General features: G+C 40.2%; 2 long non-coding RNA genes across 2 annotated transcripts; one reads left to right on the forward strand and one right to left on the reverse strand.

Annotated features, from left to right (window-relative positions):
• Positions 1 to 4,670: 4,670 nt before the first annotated feature.
• LOC309621796 lies at positions 4,671 to 11,298 on the reverse strand. The gene is made up of 2 exons (XR_014240279.1): positions 10,083 to 11,298; positions 4,671 to 8,526 (listed from the first exon to the last, which is right to left on the reverse strand). It is a non-coding gene; the product is annotated as an uncharacterized lncRNA (long non-coding RNA).
• A 366-nt stretch (positions 11,299 to 11,664) lies between these two features.
• On the forward strand, positions 11,665 to 14,879 carry LOC309621797. Its single transcript, XR_014240280.1, has 3 exons — positions 11,665 to 12,914; positions 13,798 to 13,850; positions 14,163 to 14,879. It is a non-coding gene; the product is annotated as an uncharacterized lncRNA (long non-coding RNA).
• The last annotated feature ends 3,622 nt before the right edge of the window (positions 14,880 to 18,501 follow it).

Raw genomic sequence — 18,501 nt, forward strand, 5'->3', positions numbered from 1 at the left:
ATGTTTTACCTGAATATACTTCCTAGGTTTCTCCTGCTGATCCTGTGATTGTTTCATGATTCACTTGAAGAAATGAAGGAAAACACACATAAGAACAGAGACATTACCTGAGATTGTGTTCTATTTTATCAACCCTCCATCTATACTCTGTACTGAAGCAATTTGGCTAGAAGTGCTGCTGTTGTTGTGTGTGTCTGGTTTGCAGTCAGAAACTCCCAAAACTTCATCATTCAGCAGTTAGATCCACAACTTTGTATTAAGGTCTAAATACAAGTCAGGGAACCCAGATAAGATAAGAGGATATATGGTTCTCCCTCTGTATTTGTGGGTAATTGGTTCCAGTCGTCTCCCTCCCCCCCGTGCCACCCCATACCAAAATCCATGGATGCTCAAGTCCCTTATAGAAAACGGTGCAGTATTTACATATAACCTACGCACAATCCTCCCATCTTCCCCCGCACCCTCCTTTATACTTTAAGTCATGTCTAGATTACTTATAACACCAAGTACAAATCCTAAGTAAGTAGTTGTAAATATAATGCAAATGGTTGGTGGTGTGCAGCAAATTCAAGTTTTGCTTTCTGTAACTTTCTGAAATTTTTTTCCCTAAATATTTTCAGTCCATGGTTGGTTGAATCCACTGATGCAGAACCTGTGGATACGGAGGGCCAACTGTAAATTGATTTAGAGTTGGCACTTCCCTGACAATCTGGACAGATGCTTAGTAAACCTGAGATAATTAATTTAGCATCGAAGTGAGTACTATGAGCATTATTAGATTGGTACATGTTAGGGCATTTGGGAGAAGAGAAAATACAGCAGTTGAGCTGGATCCTGGTGCAAGAGCCACTGTGCCTTACCCGTACAGGTCTCTAGTTGGCACATCTTCCCAATGCTTTCTCATTGTTCATTCCCCCCAGTGGAAAAGGGGGGCACTGTTGGACTTAGGAAGTTGGAGAAATAGGTAATAATGCTTCTTTTAGTGATTTAGTTACAGAGCTCTTACGTGCAACAGAATGAGAGGAAGTAGAATGGTTCTGTGCATAGATTTGGGAGCTAGACTGATTAGGGATTCAACTCCCAGCTCCATCATTCATGGGCTGTTGATCCTGAACAAATTACTTAAGCTCTTAGTACTTCACTTGTGTCCTGCATCTGAGTACTTTCTCATCTGTGAAAGGGGGATAATGATAGTACTTATATTTTAGGGTTGAGAGGATCTAAAAGATTCAATCAGGTTAAGGTAAGTAAAACAAGGAGGAAGCAGCCATTCAGGCATGGAATGGAAAGGGAATTGAAAGACTAGTTTTCAAATTTGTGTCTGCATAAGAATCATTTGGGGTTCCTATTAGAAATGTAGATTCCCAGGCTTCAGCTCCAGGAATTGAGATTAATTTGGGATCCAAGAATTAGGTCTTTTTGTTCTGTTTTAGTAAACTTTTAGAATTATTTTAGGTTTACAGAAAAGTTGCAAAGATATATCCATTTTGCCCTAATACTAACATATTATCATAGCACATTTGTTAAACTAAGAAGTCAACATTAACGCACTACTGTTAACTCCAGACTTCATTTGGATTTCACCAGATTTTCCACTGATGTTCTTTATCTGTTCTAGGATTCCACATTGCATTTAGAGAAGCTTCATTTCTTACAGGGACTTTCAGCCCATGAGAGGCAGGTGGTCTGGAGACCACATCTTGAGAAACACTAGGACATGTCAAGGGCTGAGGAAGGTCAAATTGCCCCATCCTCACCACCATCCTGGTGGTGGGGGTGTTGGATATAGAAATTTGATTTGAAGAGTTGGGATGGAATCCTCTCCCTTAGATGAGAGGGGTTACCTTAAGAAGTGAGGCATCTATTCCTAATGCCAGATGAAATGAGTTTTGGAGTTTGGAAGGTGGGGTTGCTGCCTAGCCTGAGGAGATACATCTAGGGTTGTGGGCAGATCAGGGGAGTGAGTGCAGCAAATTGGGAACAACTACTTTGTGGGAACACAGGAGGGCTCAAGTAGTTGATTAAAGGGGATTACAAGGGGCCAGTTAGCCCGTGAGCCATATAAATCCTGTATTTCCTGGAACCTGGTGATAGTGTTTTAGAAATGGCTCATAGTAGTAACCAACATCAAGCACTGCCACATTGGACACGAGCAGAGAGTCAAAGGGTGAAGCTGAGATGACCTTGTTGAGAGAGGGCAGTGGGAGGTGGACAAAACACTGATGCCCTGCGTTTGGAAGAGTCGGTTCCCACAGTGAGGAGATAAAGGGCCACCATCTGGGGAGCTAGAAGTAAAGGTCAGTAGAATTGAGAACGGTAAGATGAAGGAATAGATGTTGTAAGAAAAAGCTAGCAGAGTAATTTGAGGTCTTGAAGTAGAGATCGACATATTCTTGAGGACCTTAGGTCCTGAGGCTGTCACTGACTTTCTCTAATCACATTCAAATTATTTAGCTGCCCTCACAGCAGTTAAGTAATCACCTAACCTGTTCCTTTTTTTTTTTTTTTTTTAAAGAACATTAACCTCTTCATTTGACTCTGGATTTCTCTTAATTTCTATACTACTTCACTTTCCTGGTTCTTTCTGCATGTTAGAGATCCTAAACCATAAACCGGTATTCATAACATTTCTTTCACATGAAGTACATGTTATCTCATCTGCCAAACCCATTTAAAATGGACTAGTGGAAATTGCCTCAGAAGCCAAACAGATTGCACCTGTGTACAAGGGACCAGGTGTCTCTGAAGGGCTCCTAGATCTTTTGTATTCTTGCTGGCACGGTGTCAGGCTGGCCAGGCTGGTGAGTGGCTAACAGTTAAGATTTTAGGTGATCTAATCCTTAACTTGATAGATGCTGGGTGTAATCTACAGATTCTGCATAGAAATTAGCACTTACCCCTGGGAGAGCCCCTACCAGCTGTCAAGTGCTTTACCAAATAGCTCTATACTCAAGAATGCGGCTTCTGGGTGAGGGAACAGTCGTAGTCATTTTACATGTGGTTAGAGAGAAGTCTTGGGTGATGAAAGATTTTAGCTAACCTACACGCTATAGGTAAACATTTCCAAAAACATTGCATAACTTGAATACAGAGTGAATTGTTTTCCAGTAAATACTGGCTTCAGCATTTTTCAAAAATCAAGGAATGGTATATTTTCTAGAATGGGAAAACTAAGAAATGAAATTTGACCTGTTGTAAAACTAGGATTTAGTGCTGTTGAATTTCAATAATGGGCATACAGGGTACATTAGGAGTAAATGTGAAAGAATAGGGTCATGATGGAATCTGATACAGGGTGGAAAACATTTCTCTTAACCAGAAACACTGGGCCCTAAGAAGTTGTCTTAGGGTCAACCACATGAATTTAACATACAAAAATGGCAATTTAATTTGGTTCAAACATACATTTCAAACTTTTGTCTTTTCCTTGTAAAGAATAAAGTTCAGTTCACGGTATACCAGAGTTAAAATTGCACAGATGTCAGTATTCCAATAGAGAAAAATCATTTTTTTTAAAAAGCGAAAAAGTAAAATTTGAGTTCAGGTAGTCAGATATTCTTTTATAGTCTTACTACTTTAGGGAACCAACCCTTCCTCGGTATAAAAATCTGGAAAAAAATGCCATAGTTGCCACCCTCTTAATAACTAGTTTCCATGCCCCATATTTGTTGGAGAACCTACTTTGTGATGTTTAAATTTTTACCTTAAGTTGCCTCAATTTCCCATTTATTAAAATGGCTGTATTGCCTCTAGAATTAAAGCTGAAGGGGAAAAGCAATTTTTAGCGATTCCCCTTATTCTACCAACTTGTTCTTGAAGCTACAGTCATGCCCAGTGTTCCTACCCCCAATTTTTTTTTTTTAAACCTTCGACCACTCGAGATATGTCAGCATTTCTGCTTAGTAACTGGCATATTACTACGCGGTGCAAACTATTGATATAAACAGTGACTTGTGATAGATTTTTTTTCCCTTCTGTACTAAATCAGATCATTTCTCCTCATCAGCAACTTAACAAGAACAAAGTTAAAGATGTGACCTCAGGAAGGTAACTAAGGTGGATGAAATACTACGGCAATACTATCAGGACTGATGGAATATTGCTCAAGTGCAGTGGCTAGGGTCTAAAAGAAACTTTAGAGATCTGGTATATTTCCAACTGAATGTTAAGTGAAATAGCATGTTAAAGTCAAATTACGTGGCTTGTTTAAAAGTCACCCTCTTAACAGCAACCACAATTCTACTGCTTCCTGTTCTTCCATTTTCTTTCCTGTTCAATTGCTTGAAACCCTCAAACAACAAGTTCTGATTCTACAGTATTCCTGTAATTCCTTTCTCTGTGTATTTACCTACTTTTATCTTTCAATGTGCATTTCCATCTTGGCACCATAACAAACAATTCAAAAATGCCATCTAATGCATTATGCCACTGAGCACTGTAGCCAGTGATTTTAAGTGTACTAGATTATCTTCAGGTTGAAAAGAGCGTAAGCTGAAGAAATAAATGTCTACATCTTAACTAAAGGCAAAACAACTTATGAATGGTTAGTTTGAAAATGCTTTAAGGCCCGACTATCAGAGCTGACTGAAAACATTTGAGTTAGGCAGAGTTGTAATGTTATGTGAATAGTGAGAAGTGTTACAAACACAGTAGCCATATATTTTAATTAAAACAGAGTTTATTAGCTTTTCTTTTAATATAAACATGAGGAAGAAAAACCACATAAGTTGTAGCATTCTTTTCAAAATAAAACTGCAATCAGTACTTGAATTTCCAAGCTCCAAACTCCATAAACAATATTTTTTGAGGTGGTAGATTGTAGTATTTTATATACCATAATTTATCATTTATGTCTCTGTCCCTTAAAAATGATGGAACCTGCAGCACTCAGTATAATGTGAAGCCTTGCTATAAAGAGAGAAAGTACTTCTGGCCCAGAAATGCTTTGTTTACAGGCAAAATTCCTAGGATTACATTTGAGAAGGTAGGAGGAGAAAGATTTCACATAGTTGAGAACACTTTTTTTTTTTTTTTTTTAATATTTCGAGTTTAGGTGACATCGTTACCAATCTCCAAAAAGACTGATTACTGGACCTCCCTGCCTTTTAAAGCCTGAGGTAAGGGTTCCTAAGGTTTATATGCTTCCTCTTAAATAGAACTTGAAGTGAGACACCTACAGCCAGGTTAACACACAGGATAGAAAAGCTGTTTCATATCACTTGCTCTCCTGTCCCTACTATTAGGGTCCAGTTCCTTTCAATTTATTACATGTGAATTAACACTGTTGTTCATAATTCCTTTACCAAATCTAGAAAAAAGAAACTTAAGTGATCAAGCAGGTAAGCAGCCCAGCCTTGCAAAGGACTATTTTAAAAAGAGGAGGGGAGGTATCCCCTCAAGTCTTAGTGCAATTTTAAGCTTTGATACTTGTAGAAGTATAAATGCCACAAACTTACAAAACATCATTTGAAAGTTTAATCGAATTTCTTCTAAACTCATTTAGTTTTGTAAATTTTAAACGTTAAGCGTTTATTGTTTTACTTTTTATTTTTTAAAATTTATGTATTTATTTATTTATGGCTGTGTTGGGTCTTCGTTTCTGTGCGAGGGCTTTCTCTAGTTGTGGCAAGTGGGGGCCACTCTTCATCGCGGTGTGCGGGCCTCTCATTATCGCGGCCTCTCTTGTTGCGGAGCACAGGCTCCAGACGCGCAGGCTCAGTAATTGTGGCTCACGGGCCTTCCCAAGCCAGGGCTCGAACCTGTGTCCCCAACAAGAGAGCCTGCGACAGTGAGAGGCCCGCGCACCGCGATGAAGAGTGGCCCCCGCTTGCCACAACTAGAGAAAGCCCTCACACAGAAACGACCCAACACGCCATTAAATAAATTAATTAATTTAAAAAAATAAAAAATAAAAAAATAAAAGCTTAATGTTTAAAATGTACAAAAGTAAATGAGTTTAGAAGAAATTCGATTAAAGTTTCAAGTGATGTTTTGCCAGTCTAGCATTTATACTTCTGCGACAGTGTTCTGGAGTATCTAAGCACACTATATTAAAGCTTAAAATTGTTGTAAGACTTTTCGGACACCTTCTATTTCATCACCGGCTTGTTAATTACTGGACCACCATGTTGGCTGGAATTATGAAAATATCCTTTAATACAAGTATATAACAAAGAGGAAAATCATCACAAAATCAGAAGCACCATTATAGTTAACAAGAAATGCAGCACAGACCCAACAGAAGGAAATAACCTACTTTCTCTGTTTATGATCGCAAACATGCTAATACGCTAATAAGTACTGCCTGCAAAGAATTTGGATGACATGTGTTATTCAGCAGCTTTTTGGTTTAAATTGATTGCCAATAATGACTAGCAGCTTCAATGATAAAGTAGGGAGGAAGAACCCTGCAAAACCTAACGATGCTACGACAGTCTGTTCCGAAGTTTGGCTTTATGAGTTGTTAGGAGTCCCATGTTTTTTTTTTGTTTTTTTTTTCTTTCTCTGTTTATGATCGCAAACATGCTAATACGCTAATAAGTACTGCCTGCAAAGAATTTGGATGACATGTGTTATTCAGCAGCTTTTTGGTTTAAATTGATTGCCAATAATGACTAGCAGCTTCAATGATATAGTAGGGAGGAAGAACCCTGCAAAACCTAACGATGCTACGACAGTCTGTTCCGAAGTTTGGCTTTATGAGTTGTTAGGAGTCCCATGTTTTTTTTTTGTTTTTTTTTTCTTTCTCTGTTTATGATCGCAAACATGCTAATATGCTAATAAGTACTGCCTGCAAAGAATTTGGATGACATGTGTTATTCAGCAGCTTTTTGGTTTAAATTGATTGCCAATAATGACTAGCAGCTTCAATGATATAGTAGGGAGGAAGAACCCTGCAAAACCTAACGATGCTACGACAGTCTGTTCCGAAGTTTGGCTTTATGAGTTGTTAGGAGTCCCATGTTTTTTTTTTGTTTTTTTTTTCTTTCTCTGTTTATGATCGCAAACATGCTAATACGCTAATAAGTACTGCCTGCAAAGAATTTGGATGACATGTGTTATTCAGCAGCTTTTTGGTTTAAATTGATTGCCAATAATGACTAGCAGCTTCAATGATATAGTAGGGAGGAAGAACCCTGCAAAACCTAACGATGCTACGACAGTCTGTTCCGAAGTTTGGCTTTATGAGTTGTTAGGAGTCCCATGTTTTTTTTTTGTTTTTTTTTTCTTTCTCTGTTTATGATCGCAAACATGCTAATACGCTAATAAGTACTGCCTGCAAAGAATTTGGATGACATGTGTTATTCAGCAGCTTTTTGGTTTAAATTGATTGCCAATAATGACTAGCAGCTTCAATGATATAGTAGGGAGGAAGAACCCTGCAAAACCTAACGATGCTGCGACAGTCTGTTCCGAAGTTTGGCTTTATGAGTTGTTAGGAGTCCCATGTTTTTTTTTTGTTTTTTTTTCTTTTTTTTTGTTTTTTGTTTTTTTTTGTTTTTTTTTTTTTGTTTTTTTTTTTTTGTTTTTTTTTGTTTTTTTTTTCTTTCTCTGTTTATGATCGCAAACATGCTAATATGCTAATAAGTACTGCCTGCAAAGAATTTGGATGACGTGTTATTCAGCAGCTTTTTGGTTTAAATTGATTGCCAATAATGACTAGCAGCTTCAATGATATAGTAGGGAGGAAGAACCCTGCAAAACCTAACGATGCTACAACAGTCTGTTCCGAAGTTTGGCTTTATGAGTTGTTAGGAGTCCTATGTTTTTTTTTTTTTTTCTTTTTTTTTGTTTTTTTTTTTTCTTTTTTTTTTGTTTTTTTTTCTTTTTTTTTGTTTTTTTTGTTTTTTTTTCTTTTTTTGTTTTTTTTGGTTTTTTTGTTTTTTTTTTGTTTTTTTTTCTTTTTTTGTTTTTTTTTGTTTTTTTGTTTTTTTTTTGTTTTTTTCTTTTTTTTTTGGAGTCCCATTTTTTGATGGTAATACTGCACTGATTCTAAAGGAATATGCAGCATTATGGGACAGTGAGTCAAGAAAAACATAGAAGTTATATAGTTAGTGTCTTTAAAGTCTAAAAATTTAAGCTATTAATTAAAAAACCTCACATAGTTTACAGCTATCAGATATCTGTGTGTGGATTGGGAGCAGATATCTGTGCATGGATTGGGAGCTTTTAGCTTTGGAGTGGTTTTTGTAACTCTGTTTACAATAAAAAGGACAGAAGAGCGTGTTACATTGACGAGGTCCCGTTCTTTCCTATGAGCATAATCTTCGCTTGTCCATGAGTCTCTTGAATTCAATGTCTTTCTTTAAGGTGAAAATACTAACTTTGCTGGTTTCTGAGCAGGAGAGGTGATACTTCTCCAGTCCTTGTTTCGAGGGGTTTATGATGTTACAACCCCTCACTTCTCCCTTAAGAGAGGATGGCATTGGAGCGCCGAATACCAATGAAATGATCAGCGCTGAAAGACCTTCTCATAGCAGCTCTACACACGTCTTTGTATTCGTCGTCACACAATCTGGAAATGGCCTAGGAGAGTCAATCAGGTAGAACATAGGTATAATTAGGGGGAAAAAAAAATGTTCGGACCTTAAAAAAACAAAAAAAGCATCACTGATAAGCCACACATCTACATTCGTTTAGATAGTTCATAGTTACTGCTACTTTGGATAGCTGATATCTACACTAACTGACAATTCCCTAAGGTAATAACCTTTAAGGGCTATGATTAGATTGCTGGGGCAAGGGGTAACTTGCCCTAATAACTTAGAGTTACTTAAAAATTGGGTTCCTAATGATAGGCTCCTAATAGCAATATCATCTGTTACCTACACGCGTGATCCTTAAACGTAATGGACATACACTTGGGCAAAATCAGTGTTTACTCAGCTATTCAACTTCTATTCAGTTTTCATTAGTTATTACATACTCTAAGAAAATTTTAATCAGGTAGGTATGTGCTGAAGGTAGGAGAGGTCTAATGACAAGCTCTGAAAGGTGCTATTTCACTTGCACATAAATTATGGTAGAAAAACATCTTATTCTAAAGTACCACCAAGGTACCACAGAAAGTATCAATTTTAAATGTGTTCATTTCAGTTGTGAATTTTGCTGTATACCCACCAAAAATCATAAGCCATAAGTATTACTTTGTTCCATGTACGTTACCATTTATATTAAAAACTCATGTACTTTCTACAGCCAGTATCTGAATCCACATTATACCTTCCAAGTATAGGTCTCTCAGGTTAGCCACGGATGCTTTGTCTAATAAACTCATGGGACTGAACTGTGATACACATACACACACACACACACACACACACACACACACACACACACATGAACTGCAAGCTGAGTAAAAAACAGTTAAGAGGGAATTCCCTGGTGGCGCAGTGGTTAAGAATCCGCCTGCCAATGCAGGGGACACGGGTTTGAGCCCTGGTCCGGGAAGATCCCACATGCCGAGGAGCAACTAAGCCCGTGCGCCACAACTACTGACCCTGCGCTCTAGAGCCCGTGCTCTGCAACAAGGGCAGCCACTGCAATGAGAAGCCTGCGCACCGCAATGAAGAGCAGCCCCCGCCCGCCGCAGCTAGAGAAAGCCCGCGTGCAGCAGCGAAGACCCAATGCAGCCATAAATAAATAAATACATTTATTTATTTATTAAAAATATCAAGACAGTAGAAATAGTCCAAAACATCAATTATTAAAAAAAAAAAAAGACAGTTAAGAGTGGTAAGTAGATTATGTAGGTACATATGATTAGGGATACAATTTTAAGAAATTATTCATGTATGGTTATATGTAAGTGTAGAGGTTCAAATGGAAAACCATTAAGAACAGATTAAATATGATTTAAAGTATTCTGAATTATGGTTACAGAAGAGACAATTTTTTTTTTTATAATGTGGGATCCCTGTATAAACCATAAAAGACACAGGAAATATGATGCCAACGGGTCAATAAGCTCTTCAAACTGTTAACAGCTTTCCATTTTCCTAATCACTGCTTAATATAATTTAGCTACAGATGTGGCTTCCGTGGCTGACAGAAAACCCCAGTTAGTGATTTCACAGCCTTACCTGTAAGTTCTGTGCTCTTTCTTTGCTAAGAGGAGTGAATAGAACATTCAGGTTGTTGTCATCTGCTAAGGAGCGAAGGTCAAAGTAGTATTTGGCATACACTCTGAAAGGAACATGAATATTATTCAACTGAAGTAGCTCCAGGAAGTGCCTTTCCATCTCATTCCTGGGGGAGGAGGAGAAGACAAAACCAACACAGGACAATTTTAGTCAACTGGGCTATCTTCAAAAATACCATTCTGAGCTACTAGGATGGCTCTAAATACTGTTTTGAAACAAATAATGGCTACCCAGCTGGATTAATACCCTAATGTTCAAACAAGGTACAGCTATTTGTGGTCCTTTCTGCGTCCCAGCACTTTGAGTCTGGGACAAGGGGGAAGAGGTTATGGCCCTCTTATGCACTCATGCTGCTGACTCAGGGGCTCATTCTTCAGAGTTCCATTAGTGCAGCTGTACGATTCATGCTCCACACTCACTCACAAGGCCCCGCTATAGTGATCAGATGAAAGGAATGATGTATGCTGTTTATTAGCTCTGAAGAACTTGCAGACATTTTCACCGGGCTGATGACAGGAAGGGGCTTACTGAAGTAGAGACGAGCCAACAAAAGGAGTGGGCACATCACCACGGCAACAAAATGGATCCATCGAGAGCCACTGCTATTATCTCTGAGGGGGGAAAACTCTTGAGGCAACAAGGATTCATCTCAAGTAAATAAATAAATAAGCTACATTCGATGGGAAAGGGAATCCCCCCACCCCCACCCCGTGCATGGGGCTGTGTCAAAGGGCATAATGCAAGTTTTTGTTCACCTTAAAACCTTACTAGGGTGAGTTGTCGTCACCATGACAGGACAGGATGCACTTTTTAAGCTTAGGAAGGCAGTAAGATTATGTCTCAGCTAGACTAAACCCACTTTACGATACGACCTCTGATAGAGCAGTTGTTTCCCCCGGTGTTAGGAGAGCAGCCCAGAATGTTCAGACCTACCGCCCCTTGCCAGGACAGACTGCACACGCCCACAGAGGGCGAATTCAATGAAGTGGGAAAGTAGAGTGCTGGGAGCAGGCTTCTGCTCTATGACCACATCCAGCCATTTGCTTGCCAAATGTTTAAGTAAATAAATATAAAATTAGAGTAAATCTTACCACTTTCCACAGCAATCACTTTAGAGAGTTGATTATATAATAATGATAAATACCCAAACAAACATGCAAGTGGCTTATTTGACAATACATTTGGTTTCCTGGTTTTAAAGTGTTAACATTTTATCCATTGGATAAATCAACAAATGCTCCATGTTCTCCTGTATGGAGAGCAGAGTATGAGCAGAAATGAGGTTTCTCATTTGTTGAACTTTAAACCTAACTGAACCTACTTCCAAAATTCATTTCCTGTTCATACGGCCAGAAGTCTATAGAAATGTAAACCAGATAATGTTTTGATAATCAGCTAATCAGGACTTAATTTACTACAGGAATAAATGCACTTCACTATCCCTTTTATATTTTCTCCACTAATACATTTTAATTGTGTGGAAATACAGTACTTCATAGGATTAACATGTCTATTCATAGAGCTTTAATCACTGAAGAAAAGCATTATGCCTACAGAATATGCATCTTCTGTGTTTTTTGCTGTTTTTAAATGGCTAGGTGGCTGAAGAGCCTACCACTTACAGGCGCAGCAAACTGTCTGAACAGCAGCTGCTCAGTTTAACTTACTCTTTTGAAGGGAAATATATATTTAACAAGACACAGAGATGTTAGAAAGTTTTAAGGAAAAGCTGATAGACAGCAAGTTTTCAATTCAGACTCAAAATGAGACCATTACAAATAGTAGTCAACAGCAGAGGGATGAAACAAATGTGTATTAAACACTTTGTTGTAATGCTTTCCAACTCCCAAAGATCATAAACAAAAGCAGCCTATTATAAACATAACTCCTGGTGATTCTCCGTTCTACACAGAAAAGCGTTTAGAATTAGTTTCTTCATAGCTGGACAGTGCCGCCAATGCTCCTGGGCTCAATGTCTATGAACACCCACACGTTTCCCTGCATGTTCTCGGATGTTGTACCTGGAACCAGAGCCCCAGTCAGCTCAGTTGCAGATTCTGAGAAAATTTCAGCTGCCATCATGGCAGGGATGGTGTTCACGATTACAAATTTTCCTTCCTTCAAGGGACCAGTTTAAAGACTGATGATAGTGTTGGTCAACGTCACTTTAGTTTCTGCAACTTCCAAAAGTACTTCTATTCATTTCAAATTCCTTATCTGCTGTTACACTGTTTGCTAAGATTGCTACCAGCAATATCACCATGACCACCTGGTTTACATGATCACCAAACTGGGCATTTTCACCAAAAGCCACTTTGACAGCTACTGACAGTCACTGGTCCCTTCTCTTAGTCACAACTTTCCTCGCTTCAGCTGTAAATATGCACTTTGGTAATTGTGAATTATCTAGAGTAAGGGGCAAAGGTAACAAAAACCAACTCTTGCCCCTGCCTGCCATCTTGATCGGCCTCTGCTGTCCAATATAATCAAGAGGTGTCCTTTCCCATTTTCCTGAATGCCACCCACAAAGACAGGTTCACTGTCAAGCGGGCACTTCGAGAGTCTGCTGGAATTACCTCTCTGGCTCATCCTGCTTCCCACCCTTGGGGCCCTTCACCAGAGCCAGACTGGAAGCCTGGCGTTTCATGCCAATGTGAGCGTGCCATCTGTGAGGAGAACCTGCCTAGTTAACTCAAGGCCCCACAAAGTGCCGCTGTGTTTGCTGAGTGCCCTGGGGGAGGCCCCAGGGTTGCTTCCCGGACTACCTGAGAGGTAGGTGTTTCCTAACTCAGCAGACTTTAGGGGAGGAGACAGGAACACAGGGATCTGAAACCTTTATATGTGGCTACCTGTACATCATAGTTTCTGTAACAACAGAACCTCAGATAAAAAGGAGAAAAAGACCAGCAAAAGCAAATACACAATGTGTGACTCAGGTTGAAATTATAACCTGTCAGTAGTCTAGAGGCCCTAAGACCTTAACAGTGGCCACTTGCTTCAAAGACCAGGCATGTGCCCCTTAAAAATGGACTGGACCTGGTAGACAGCTTTAAGAAAGCTGTCAAGTTACTGACTGTACCATGTTGTTCTGGTAGTGAGCTTGTAAAATGTTTGGCAAAAACCACCAGAAAAATAATTTCAATTTATCAAGCAGAATATTACAACAATAACACATCAAGACCTACCAATTAATGAGGGGAAATACAAATTGTTATACTACAGCTAGATAGAAAGAAGTCTGTCATTTTATGTCTATTTCAGCTCTCTGCACAAGGTAACCTTTCTTAAAATGTAACATTTCTTAAAAATGCAAACTTTATGAGAGCAAATGAGGTATCGGAAAATGGTTAGAAAGTTCACGGTAACCTTACAAACTCACATGTCCTCAACTGTAACGTCCTTGAGGATCTGTCTGTAGTCCACATTCTGTACAGTGTCATCGCCCCAAAGCTCCGAGGCAAGAAGAATGGCTCCCAAAACAATTCTTTTCCAGTTAGTGGGGCAAATGTCGATCTCAGCATAAGTTAAAAGCCTTTCTAAGTAAATCTGCAAAAGTAGAGCACTGATCTTTGATTTTAGTTCAGTTTAAGTGCTGTGATAAGAATTGTTAGGAATGACAGATTTCACCTCTTTTTGACACCCCTTTTATTCCTAGGTTCTACAAAGACTTTGCTCAGCCAAGCCAAGGCCAGAGGCCAGGTCACAGTTGTAAGTCAGATATTTCTGTTAGTCTGATATTTCTACTCTGCCCGTGTGAATTTCCAACCCAATTTTGGTCACAGGAATGAAAGGACCTCTCAGCAAAGGGCATTCTAAAGACACGCATTGTATTATTACCTTCCCACTTGTCAAGGGCAGCACACACAGCCCAGTGTCGACTTCAACTGTTCAGTAAATGCTTGAGTGCCTATCACGTGCAATGTTAACTACAAGACTGGTGGTGGTTGCATGGCGATTTTACATAACGCTTGAGTGTGTAAAATTCTGGTAAGACTGAGCACATCTTTACCTTCTCTTCAGAGTCACCAGTCCTTTTGTGGCATGAACTTGAAGATAAAAACTGGTGGTCAAGAGAGCCTCCCAGTGGCTGCTGCGTGGCACAGCAGGACAGGCAGTACAGAGGGGCTTTGCAGCTGTCAAGTATTCCCATATTTGAGTGCCTTTTTCAGGGACACACATGCATACAAAGGGTAGTCCTTTTCATATCCCCAATTTTTCACATCTCCATTATCATTTCATTATTCATTTCTGTCTTACATAATCTGCAGCTTAGTCAATTCTTTTGGTTTTAAGGTGGGAAGACCTGCCTGTGTCTGTATCCCTGGGGCTCCTCTAAACCTGCCGGTTTGTGAGATGATTTCATGGTTTCTTTTACATGTATCAAATGTCTACCCTACAAAGAACTGGATGGAGTTAACAGCTGAGCAAAGATTTGAGAGGTAAGCTGTGATTTGTTGTTACCTCTGTAGAAGAGTGTATATGCCATTTGACAAAAAGAAAAATGTCCAGTTTTAAAGAGTCTGTTTACTCTCTGAAGGGTTATCAGATTGACAGCTCAGATTCGCCCATGCCCTCCAAACTCTACTGTGTTTTCAAACACGGGTATTGAGATTATATGTCCTTAGTGAAATTCGGCTCCCATTCCCCAAAGAACTCAGCACTCTCTAGTACCCTAAGAACGACTCTCCCCGCAAGGTTCAACTCTCTACTTTATGGGACTAATCAGAGGCACTGAAACGACACGGGCAATCTCTCAACTTCCTCTCACCTTTGTACTGGCAAACTTGGTACACGTGCCGACATTCATTTACCCCACTTGCCCTCCTGTCTCGGAGGAAGCGAGACGTCTTTCTTTTCACTGAAGCTCACTCTCCTGCGAGTGACGTTGATCCCACCTCGCTTCTGCAGAGCACTGTGCCCACAGTTAGTCTCTTTTGGAACAGCTTCTCCCTCTCTGTCAGAGGCTTCCTCCAGTGTGAATGCTTCCATGTCCCCAGCCTGTCCCCCACTGCCCCTCGACGGCGTCCTCAGGGCTGAGGCCAGCTCCTCATCTCCCATCCTCTCCTTAACCCACTTCAGTCAGCCTCCTGCTGCTACCACTCTACAGAGACTACCCTTGCCGTGGTCACCGGTGCCTTCACACAAACCACCCAGAGCTCTTCGTCCCAGAGCTCCACTCCCCAGGCCTTCCCTCATAAATGAAAGAGCACTGCCACACGCCCAGTCGCTGAGACCAAACACCTGCACTTGAGTGTATCCTGCTCCAATCTGTTAGAACTTCTTGTTATCTCTACCTTCACTGGTACCCTGACCGCTTTTCTGTCTGTCACTTCTGACTTGTATCGCTGCCACTGCCTAACTTCTCTGCCTCCCAACAGACTACAGTCTGTTCTCCCCAAAGCAGCCAGGAGAGCCTCTTAAATTAAGAGTACTTTATGCGCCTGCTCCAGATCTGCCAGAGGTTTCCCATCAAACAAATACCTTCTTCCCGTGGCCTGCAAGTTACGAGGCCCTGTGCGGTACGGCCTTGTCCTTCCGTGACCTCATCACCTATGCTCTTTCCCTCATTCCCCGCTCGGATCACAATGGCCACCTTGCTTTCCCTTGAACACACAGAACAAGTTCCTGTCTCAGAGCCTTGCACTTGTCCCCTCTGCCCGTAATGCCAGCGTACCTGATCTTCCTCAGTTCAGCCAGGTCCTGGGTTCAAACATTACCTCTTTAAAGAGGCTCTTCCTGAGCTTTCTAGTAAGCCCCTCTAATCACTTTATCCCTTTACCTTGCTTTCTCTTCATGGTTTTTACCACTACTTGAAATAGTCATCTTTTAAAAAACACTCATTAAAAAAAAACACTTATACTTTGCTATACACCTGAAACTAACACGACACTGTAAATCAACTGTACTCCGATTAAAAAAAAAAAAAAAAAAAAAAAATTTACGTCTTCCACACTTGCTCCATAAAGGCAAGAACTTTATTTATCCAACTTGTTCTCTCCTCCACCCCCCACATGTAGAAAAGTGACACAGAGTAGGTATTCAGTGACATGGTATTTATGACATGAGCAACTTCTTGGTAGCATTTAGCGTACTCTCCTTCTTGAACCTCTCCTGGTGTCTCTTAGGGTTCTCTGCTGGGTTTCCTACCACTGTAGCCACTCCTCTGGGGGTCTGTCCCTTAAGTGCTGACAGTCCCTACAGATCTATCTTCTACCCACTTTGTATTTTACATACTTTCTCTGCATTTGAACAGCTACACTTAATTCCCTCCCTCTAGCTCAGATTCATGCTCCAATCCCATATATTCAAATGATTACTAGACACTGCCATTCTGCTGTCTCGCAGGTACATCAAGCTTAACTTGTCTACAAAGAAATGCCCCTCTTCCAACCCAAATACTCTCCTTCCTGCAGTTCCTAGCTCTCCATATGCAAGCACCATTCCTGCCTCTCTCAAGCATGTGCTAAGCACTCCAAGTGGCCTGTAGCTCCAAGAAAAGGCCTGTGTCTGATCCAGTACCCGCTGAGGGGTCTCTCTTCAAAAGGACAAGCCTCCCGTCCTCAGTTCTGCCTTGACAGGCGCCGGCAGTGAGGGGCCTAAGTATTCCTTCCCTGCAGACCACGCAGCTGACTTCCCCCCTACAGGTTTGCTATAGGGAGGAGTAAAACAATCCCAGCTACCTCTCACTTGAATATGATTTAGTATTCAAATGATAAAATCTTACCATAGGAATTAGGAATGGATGACAAAAAGGTCCTTACACAGCTGTAGCTTAGCAGGCTAACTAGAGGAAAGCCTTCTGAAGTCCTACTGGCACCCTAGTCCTGGGCAACTTCACATGCAGGCAATAAGAGGACAGCAGGGATGGTTAACACCATTATCCATTACCCAAGGAACAGAGAACTGAGGGCAGTAGTTCTCAATCAGGACACACATCAGAACTGCCTAGGCAGTACAGTCTGGGACTCAGCTTCAAACTACCCGGCACCTGTTTCTGCCTGTGGACCAGAGCGTTCAGTTATGGCCCCGCCCTAGCGCCACAACATGCGCCGTCTGTGTGTGCGTGTGTGCACTGTGCGTGCATGTGTCCCCTCAGGTGTGGAAGGAGAAACCAGAAATCTCTCCTGCTGCCTTTAATAGCAATTGTTTTGTGATGAGAAAAGCAATGGCAACATTGTAAATCATAATGATTATTAAAGCTCAAATGTGTATACTTTACTTTCTTTTGATAGGTTTCTCTTAATAAAGTTCTAATGATCATTTCAGGAACCTACTTTCATTTGGGAAAAACAGGACCATACCATGTGTACAAGACAGAAATTTCTACAGATGCTTTATGAAAGAAAAAATATCTTACCCAAGTTACTATTGCACAGTCAGCAGTTAGCAGTGCGGCACTACAAAGAGTATGAACAAATCTGTAAATGACTTCGTGTTCAGGATCGTGCTCGAAGTATTCCTCTGGAAGCTTTTCTCGCTGAAAGGAGAAAAAATGCAATTTAAGTATCCATGGAAGAAAAATACTTAAAAGTACCCTTAAGATAGCAGTCTTCACACTTGGGCCCACGTGCCCCTTAAAATAATTTTGGTTGGGTGACATGTCTTGTAGTCTTTTAAATATAAACAATGGGATCCTAAAATACCACAGTGATCCAGTACTCACCACCATTCATTAAAGAAAAATACAGGCACAACCGCAGAAAATTTATGTATTTCCACGTTCCTCCCCACAGAATTCTAACCAAATGTAAACTATTGGGTTGGCCAAAAAGTTCATTTGGTTTTAAGTAAAAATAAACGACACAGTTTTCATTTTCACCAAGCATTTTATTGAACAATATATTCACTAACCAAACAAACTTTTTGGCCAACCCAATATTTTTAGGCTCAAAAGTCTTGCTGATCACCATATGTCATACTTTTCTGTAATCAACTTTGAAAACACATTCCCAGTGTCCTGTAACCATAAGGCTCTAAGAATGTGCTGTCCTGTACAGCAGTCGCCAGCCACGTGTGGCTACAGAGCACCCGAAGAAGTGAATTTTAAAACTTTGTCATTTTAATTCGTTTAAAATTTAAACAGTTTTCTAATTTTCTTCTTAGAGGCCTTATCATATTAGGTTTATTTACAAATATTTATATTGTTTGATGCTATGGAAAATCATCCTTTAAAAAGATACATTTTCTGTTACTTGGGTATGTTTACTTACCTGCTCACTATTCATACAAAGTGCAACTCGGTTCATATCCATCAACCCCTTATACAACACGCCTTCGGGAAAATGACTAGACACAACATGGCGTGGGGAAGAAGACTTAAAGGAAGATGAATTTGACTTCGAGCTGGAGGAAGTAATTT

This window comes from Balaenoptera borealis (genome assembly GCF_965194805.1).
Source record: "Balaenoptera borealis genome assembly, contig: HAP1_SCAFFOLD_1013, whole genome shotgun sequence".
NCBI lineage: Eukaryota > Metazoa > Chordata > Mammalia > Artiodactyla > Balaenopteridae > Balaenoptera > Balaenoptera borealis.